The following is a 9,034-nucleotide window of genomic DNA, read 5'->3' as shown; positions in this document are numbered from 1 at the left end:
CATATGGGGGCCACTAAAAATATTGGGCTGCCAGAACAAAAAAATAATTTCCATTTTTTTTATGCTTTGCCAAATGTAGATTACTCAAAAATATGACAAACAGAGAGAAAAAGAATTATATACTTAGCTAGGTAAAATAGGTACATATGAAAAGCAAATAAGATTTTGAAATTCCAATAATGGATTGTGGATTATCCAATAAAAGTTACAGCTTGCTGTGTGATACACACCATTCAAGATGTTTCTGTTTTTGTGAGTGAAATTCTAGCCTTTCTTTACTGTTTTAAGGAGAAGTAGTGGTATCTGTAGGCACTTTTGTTGCTAGAAGCCTGTTGCAAGAATACATAATTTGTCCAACTTCTTTAGTTGACTCTATAAAAAATGACATTCTTCTATAAAGAAGAAGAGTTGGGCTTACCGACAGCTGGCTCACAGTATTTGAATGTCATGTCATTAACGGGAAAAGAAATCCACCAATGACCTGACACAAGACCTGATAAATGCATTTAAGCCTTCAGTTGATCCATCTATTATTGAGTGAATCTCATTAGAAATGGTTTAAGTGGCAGGATGGCTGTCAAGAAGCCATTCTTAAAGCTGAAGTATGCCAGATTACACAAGCACAGGAGTTTAGGTTCACCAGTGGTGTTTGGGATCTTGTTTAAAGTGATGGCATTAGGAATGCAGAAAATTACCTTCAGATGTTGATCCACCATGCATTATATCTGGAAAGCATATGATTGGCAACAGCTTTATCTTTCAGCATGATAATGATCCCAAACACACTGCCAGTGCGGTGAGATAGTGCCTCCTGTGAGCCCGGACCTCAACATTACTTAAGCAGTGGGAGATCATTGTGACAGAGAATAAAACAACAGGCAGCCAACATCCAAAGAAGAGCTCAAGGAGCCTGGATAACTATTCCTGAAGGCTACTTAAAGATGTGACAGGAACGCTTTCCTATGAGAGTAAATAAAGGCGGTTATATCAATTATTGATTTTCAAGTTTGTTAGAAATATTCAAACTCTTTTTTCCCCGTACATACTGCATGTCCATATATGTTTGCACATCTTAATAAATCATGGTGCCTGTTTATCATTTTTGTTGCAAAATATAAAGAAATGAGGGATGACTTTTGCACAGTGCTATACGTATCAATAAAATATTATTGTTGTGCCGCCTTGGGAGGGTAAAACTAAAGTCAAAGATGATTTTTTTTCTTTTAAATTAGCTGTTTTAAAAGTACTTCAAAGTAAAAGTTGGAAAAAAAAAATAAACTTCATAAATTTTAGCCCAAGCACAAACTCAGGCAGCTAATACCCAGAAATGCAGTGATGAAGGATTGATTGATTTCCCACCTTTGGAACTGCAGTGGACCGCAAGCAATCTCATGTTTTATGTGAAAATCAATTTTTAGGGTGAGTGTATGAAATCTTTCAGGATTTATTAGACTGCAATTTTTTTAATCACATTTTCTCCCATCAGGCTTGTGAATTACTGGGTTATGTGACACTACACAGCTATTCGGAAACTTTTGACCCGGTAGGTGCTGCTGACCAACTCGGTGTCATTGGCTTTAGTGTTCTCATCGATCCAAAACATTATAATCATTCAAAATAGTCACTCTGGCTTTCTTGCTCCTTGGTGCACAGTCACACAATTTAAACGCTCCGACCACAATTGTAACAGAAACAAGCGGTGGTAGGTATTTGTAAGTAAGTGTGTGTAATGGGATCACTGGACCAGAATTTAATTAGGGACTAAAATTCTCCTTCATCTCAGAACAGTAAGCAGGATAACATAAACCACAAACACACTGATATTCATAGCTCGATTCATGGAGTGAAATGCATCGTTAAGTTTACGTTTGAGTTTCTAAATGGGTGTTTCTGGTCAAACTAAATTTACATGCAACTTACTTTAAAGATTACAGAAAAATTACAGTCCTAGTGGATGAAAAGAGGTGTGCTTCATTGGTTCAGCAACCTTGAACTCAGTGATATTTCTACCTAACCTTTTTTTATGATTCATTTTGTATTAAAAAGCAAAGCTGGGGCATTGAGGTCTGACATTTAAAAGCTGCTGCGGGTTTGCAGGGCCTAGAAGGCAGTCGCCTCCCTTGCCTCTCCTCTCTTAACACCACACGGCAGAGCTTTTCCTCATGCTTAAATTGACACCTGCAGACGTAGGCCACTGGATAACAGTGCAGTGAATCAGACAGCGAAGGGGCGTAAAAGGCACTGCTCCAGGCCTGCATGAAAGCATAAATCAGAAACCCCAGGTAATTATTTTCATTTCTCCATCAGCTCAGGCATCTGTACCCTTGAGGGGGTTTCCTGCCTGCCACATTCCCGCTCCCAATATAACTAACATTTAGCTCTGACAATTCAAACTTCTAATCCCATTACATCCCCCCTCCCATCACCACACACACACACACACACACACACACACACACACACACACACACACACACACACACACACACACACAAGGTTGATGGAGATGGTAGAGAGAAAGAAAAATTAGATTTTGATTGCAGTAAGATAGAGACGAACAGATACAAAATTGTAAATGTGAATAAGAGTAAAAAAATCAAGTCAAACTAAATCTGGGAAAAGATTCTATGAGGATCAAATTCCTGTCGGCACAAAGGTCAATGAGCACGGATTGGAGCTGGAGTGATCTTGGAGGATGTTAAAAAGTTTGGGAGAATTTCTGAACTCTGCTTTGTGTTCCTGTGTGAGCATGTGCAGGTGCACATTTTTGTGCATTTCTGCAGCTGTGTGTGGTGCTTTTCTAAAGTATGTACAGCACACTGTTTATTTTTTTCAAGGAGATACACAACCTACAGAAGTGCCTTTCTGGGGTATTTTATAAAGCCGAAGAAAAAGGCATGCAGAGATAAAGCAGTAAGAACTCTGTTTAGTCTGTCAGGGTTATTCCCTTTGGCTCAGGAGCAACAACATTTCAGTAAGAAGAGCGGCTAGACCGACATTCTGTGGTCTGCAGAAATGTTGCTTCACAGAATTCATGGCTGCTGCCCAGGTGATAAACTTACTCTCTGGCTCTTCTTTCATTCTATCTATACCCAAACTTGAGGCACTTAAGAGCTTTGTGCACAGTGTAGCAAGATTCCTGCAAGGCCTGTGAGTCACTCATTATTGGAAAGCACCATAAAAAGCACTTTTCAGTGCTTTGCCATGGACATAACATTTCATCTAGAGTATTTAATGATAAAACCATTTCTTTTCAACAACAAATGCATTTTATAAAGTACATATAAACCTCTGGAACTGTATTAAACCTTCCTGTACGCTGATGATTAAACCAGAGAAGGACGCTATTTGGCACTCTTTTCTCACTCCAGTCGGTATATCTGTAATCACACATGAGCTGAGTTGAACTGAACAATCTGTGAAAATTGTAGCTGATAAAAAAAACAGGATTTAAGTGAAATGTTATTTAAGGTGTGCCGTACATTGTTGACCTCTTCTGAGCAGGAAGATGGCAACGTGGCAACCCCCCCAAAAAAACAGAGTGAAGAAACACAGATGAACAAAAAATAAAATCCTTGTGTATGAAACATTTACGTTGCTGACATCTGATGTTAAGTTGCAGTTAAGTTTTTCAGGGTTAGCAATCAGATTAATGACATTCATGACATGAAGAAAGAAGAATGAGAAGATGACAATGGAGAAAGTTTGCCTGTAATGTAAGTTTAGTATAATAAACACTAGACCCACAGATACTCATCTCCATGGCCCCTTTAAGACTGCCTTGTATGGGTGATTTCAGTAAGCTCAAAGCTACATTATGCAGAAGAGAAGTGAAGCAAACAACGTGACCTTTAAAGCTGCCATCTGAGCACATTTTCAGACCATGAAACAGAGTAAACAAAACTCAATTAGCTTAATATAGATGTGTGCCATTAAAGACTTATCACAGATAATGACGTACTCCGGTTCCCTAGTGTTTTTTTAAGAGGAGTGTTTTGTGATGCGAGTAGTAATGTTTTTTTATTTATTTGTTGCTGCTCTATCATACTGTTTATTTTGACCAGACTGTTTTTCAGTTTATATTTTCTCGTTAATGCACTTTGTTACTTATTTGCTCTCCTCGGCCTATTCACTTGAGGTTACATTTGCACTCACTGGCCACTTTTGTTAGGTACAACTGCTTGTTAATGCAAATATCTATTCAGTCAATGACAGGGCAGCAACCTAGTGCTTCCAGGTCAAATCAGTGTACTGAATTTTAAACTGAGCATTCACCTCTGGGGTTTACAGAGAATGGTCTGGAAAAAGGGGAAAATATCCAGTGAGCCGCAGTTCTCTTGGCGAAGATGCCTTTTTTGATATTGGAGTTCTGAAAAGAAGTGCCAGACTGCTTTTTGCAGAAGAGCATCTCTGAACACACAACATATTGAGTCTTGACAGAAATAACCACACGGGTGCAGCAGCAGAAGATCACACTGGGTCCAGCCACTACTGTCAGCTAAGAAAAGGAAACGCTGGCTAATATTTACCAAAACCGGACCACAGAAGACTGTAAACAAGTCTTGATTTCTGCTGCATCAGTTAAATGGTAGGGTCAGAATTTGGCATAAACAACATGGAAGTGTGGATTCATTCTGCCTTATATAAATGATTCAGGTGGTAGATATTTTGTTACCACACTTTGGGCCCTTTTCTACCAACTGAACCTGGTTGAAATCCCTCCGACTATCTATGCTGACTATATCCATCCCTTTATGACCACAGTGTGTCCGTCTTCTGATGGCTGCTTGTCACAAAACTCAGATAATTTCAAACCGGTTACTTGAACATGGCCTCCACAATCATCAGATCTCACACAGAGCACATTTGGGATGTGGTGGAATGGGAAATTTGCATCATGGATGTACAGCTAATAAATCTACTGTAACTGTGTGATACTATCAAGTCAATAGTGGCAAAGCAGCTTGTTCTGATGTAAATTATTTAAAACTATTAAAAAAAATCACATTTTTTGCCTTCTCTTAAATCTATGTCAAAGGTGGTCCAATCTGGTACAGCAAAGTATACCTGATAAAGTGTCTCACGATCATATTTACTAGCTGATTTGGAGGAAATAATTATCAAAATACAACAGCTACCACAAAGTATGTCAGTCATCTATGCTTCTACGAACATGAAATCATATGGACTGGTATGGCTCTCAGTCACACAGGTCACGGTAAGCTGAAGATCTTGGAAAAAAGGAAGACAGGTGGAGTTATTTACAGTTGGACAGTTCAGACCCTAAATGCTGCCTATATGGTTCATTTTTCTGTCTTTTCCTGCAGTTAAAAATGGGATATTAACCATTTCAATATTTCTTTGCTATTTGACTGTATATTCCAGGCTTCCTCTGATATTTATAAGCATCCTCTTCTTTATATCCCCTGTTTGTGACACACTTTTCCGTATCAGGCTGTAATATGCTCTGAACCACCGGATTATCAGCCGTAGCTCATTTCTGATGCTGTATGAATCGTCCTGCCCGTGGCTTATTCCACGGTCATACAGCAATGGTTAGAAAACAGGCTGCTGCCAGCTGACACGTGCATGCAAACTATTACATGGTTCGTGGAGGGGTTTGCCTTACAAATTGTCTGATAAAGTACAAATAACACCAGTAAATGCTGAAATCATTATGAAGTGTTTGTAGCTTGTTACATAGAGTAACTGCTTGACTGCATGACAAAGAATCCTTATTAAACTGAAAGCAAATAATTTGTTCTGAATCAAACAAAAGAAGCACTATTATTCCAAATCTTCAGACAAGCTTGCAAACGTCTACGGAGCTTTTCAATAAATCATTATTTGAGCAAAGAAAACAATTATTTTCCAAGCTAATGTTGCATAACGTCTGTGTTTTCAAGACTCATTTACCAGTCTCGTCTTTTAATTTTTTTTAATTTATTGGGTCACCACCAAAGATGAGTTCCCACAATGCATCTGAGTAAAAGTGCACATACACGCATTTATTGAAACCTAAATATATATGGTATATGAGTTATTTAGATGTTCATCTTACTTGAAAGTGGTCTCTGTGGCTTAGGTTCAAGTCACACAGGCCTAGAGACTAGTCAGTGGCAACAACAGGTCACTAGGGGACTGGCAGTTGATAAGTGAATCTGGTCACAAAGTGGCCATTGCAATAAAAACTAGAGCAGGGTGATATACAAAGTATACAAAGTAAAATGTGCTAGCTAACATCATTTAGCTAGCACGCCCATGTTCATCGCGGATAAGCTGAATTATCTCCCTTACTTGGTCACATTAAACACCCTATAAACAGGAATTTTACTCCAAACATTTTACTTTAAATAAGTTTCAACTTTACATAAATTTATATAGTGCTCGTATACTACTCTCACCTGAAACATAGCAAAACAGCAGTTCTGTGTTAATGATGGCTTCCATTGCCATAACTGGCCTGCGTTACTTTTGTAAGGTATTATCAGGATGTCCTAAAAACGCGCTGAAAAGTCTTCAGCTAATCCAAAATGCTGCAGCAAGAGTCCTGACAGGGACTAGAAAGAGAGAGCATATTTCTCCTGTTTTGGCTTCCCTTCATTGGCTTCCTGTTAAATCCAGAATTGAATTCAAAATCCTGCTCCTCACATACAAGGTCTTAAATAATCAGGCCCCATCTTATCTTAATGACCTTGTAGTACCATATCACCCTATTAGAGCACTTCGCTCTCGCTCTGCAGGCCTACTTGTTGTTCCTAGAGTATTTAAAAGTAGAATGGGAGGCAGAGCCTTCAGTTTTCAGGCCCCTCTTCTGTGGAACCAGCTTCCAGTTTGGATTCGGGAGACAGACACTATCTCTACTTTTAAGATTAGGCTTAAAACTTTCCTTTTTGCTAAAGCATATAGTTAGGGCTGGACCAGGTGACCCTGAATCCTCCCTTAGTTATGCTGCAATAGACGTAGGCTGCTGGGGATTCCCATGATGCACTGAGTTTTTCCTTTCCAGTCACCTTTCTCACTCACTATGTGTTAATGTGTTAATAGACCTCTATGCATCGAATCATATCTGTTATTAACCTCTGTCTCTCTTCCACAGCATGTCTTTTATCCTGTTTTCCTTTTCTCACCCCAACCAGTCGCAGCAGATGGCCCCGCCCCTCCCTGAGCCTGGTTCTGCTGGAGGTTTCTTCCTGTTAAATGGGGGTTTTTCCTTCCCACTGTCGCCAAAGTGCTTGCTCATAGGGGGTCATATGATTGTTGGGTTTTTCTCTGTATCTATTATTGTATGATCTACTGTACAATATAAAGCGCCTTGATGCGACTTTTGTTGTGATTTGGCGCTATATAAATAAAATTGAATTGAATTGAATTGAATTAAGGGATAACTTTGTCAGTCACTCATTTCTCTGAGCCGCCACTGCCAACTACTGGCGAAATGACCTCATTAAAAAAACTTCAATAAGAATTCTGAGACTTGTTTTTAACACTTAAAATACTCAGGGTGCCACATACAGTACAGCTTTGAAGTTTTAATTTAATCTGTGTGAATATTAAATGATCCCAATACCCTTAATCATGTTTTTATTTGCTAATTTTTAAAATGTTATTTTTAACTCAGATTGTTTCTGGCTGGTTTGTCCCGAAGAAAATTATATTCTAAAATCTTGCCTGACAATTGCACCTTTCTTTCTCTCGTTTTGTATTTTAGACAACATTTGACTTTAGTTCTTGATATTCTACAATAGTTAAAACAGGCTGCCAATGGATGCAGACATTCGCTCTAAAATGTTTGATTTGCATTGCTGGATGGAGCTAAAAGTCATTACACCTTGAACAGAGCCCTAGGGGAGAAGGAGCTAAACCCAAAGTGGCAGGTGAGTGCGTGTGCACGAGCACAACATATGAAACCAGAACAAGACCTTGAGGCAAGGCGTTGTGAATCCTTTTGCAATGTCTGCAGTTCCTCTGTGAAAGTGATGCATGCAGGCAGAATTTTCTGTGTTTTCCTGAAGAATCCTTACCCCTCTGTTGGGGGCCTATTAAGCGACTTTTCAGCTTTTTGTTGTTGTTTTTTTTATATTGGAGTATAAGCTAAGTATCTGCTGCTCTGATTGTTCAGCCTTTATTTACTACTAGTATTGCTGTGTTCTAAATGCACAGGCAGTTGTGCTCTTGATAATAGGAGCTAGCTTTTGCTTCACTGCTAGCTGGCTATATCCAGATGAGGATGATTTACATGGCTTGGAGCTGACATTTAAGTGGCTGAGTATTGGTTTGCTTGTATCAGTGTGGTTTCATTTGCAGTTTCTACAATTTATGTGTATTCACATTGATATTATCATAGTGGCCATCATGCTGTGTGATGTCACGTGATAATTCAGTAATCTTCTTCTATAGCTTGGTCTATATCTTGGTCTATATGTTAGCAATGTGCCTTATGGGGTTTTCCATAAATTATTCAGAGAATACAAACAGTATTTGCAGTATTTTTCCTGCAAATCTTAACTGCATGATGATTTACTAGCAGATAGCTCGTTGACAGTGTCTCTGAGTGAACCTTAAAATATGTCATTATCCACAGATTACCATATTGTTAGGTTAGAATGGATCATTATATAAAATGGTAAAATCATAAATGAGTAAACACAACAAACCTGACCTTTCATAGTGCATCATGCCTACTAAGTGCATAAAAGAAGACTGACCTTGTTCCCGGCTATTTTCTCTGCAGAGCTAACAGCACATGGTGTCATCATGAATGGAATGGTGCTAATAGTCCTAAGCTTCCCTGACCTCATGGTCAGGAATGACATTACGTTATTCATGTGCATTATTACCCTAATTCTATTCATACCAACATTACAAGTGATTTTCCTGAGATCACAGTGATACCGCTGTAAAAATCTGTGTAAGTAGTTTTGTTTCCTTCTCCTCTTCATGTGGTGTTACTGCCACGTCTCTCTGCTCTGTATTTTTTGAACATTTTTAATGCAGCATAGTTGATGGTTTTGCTGGTCTGTGGATTAGGAAG

At 38.8% G+C, this 9,034-nt stretch overlaps 1 long non-coding RNA gene across 1 annotated transcript; it reads left to right on the top strand.

Moving 5' to 3' along the window:
- Window positions 1-1,485: 1,485 nt before the first annotated feature.
- Window positions 1,486-7,377, top strand: LOC145420226 (uncharacterized). The gene is made up of 2 exons (XR_013901534.1): window positions 1,486-1,543; window positions 7,140-7,377. It is a non-coding gene; the product is annotated as an uncharacterized LOC145420226 (long non-coding RNA).
- The last annotated feature ends 1,657 nt before the right edge of the window (window positions 7,378-9,034 follow it).

Source organism: Astatotilapia calliptera, chromosome 2 (genome assembly GCF_964374335.1).
Source record: "Astatotilapia calliptera chromosome 2, fAstCal68.1, whole genome shotgun sequence".
Lineage (NCBI taxonomy): Eukaryota > Metazoa > Chordata > Actinopteri > Cichliformes > Cichlidae > Astatotilapia > Astatotilapia calliptera.
Note: the sequence above shows the minus strand (reverse complement) of the source record. Positions and strands in the feature narration are given on the sequence as shown.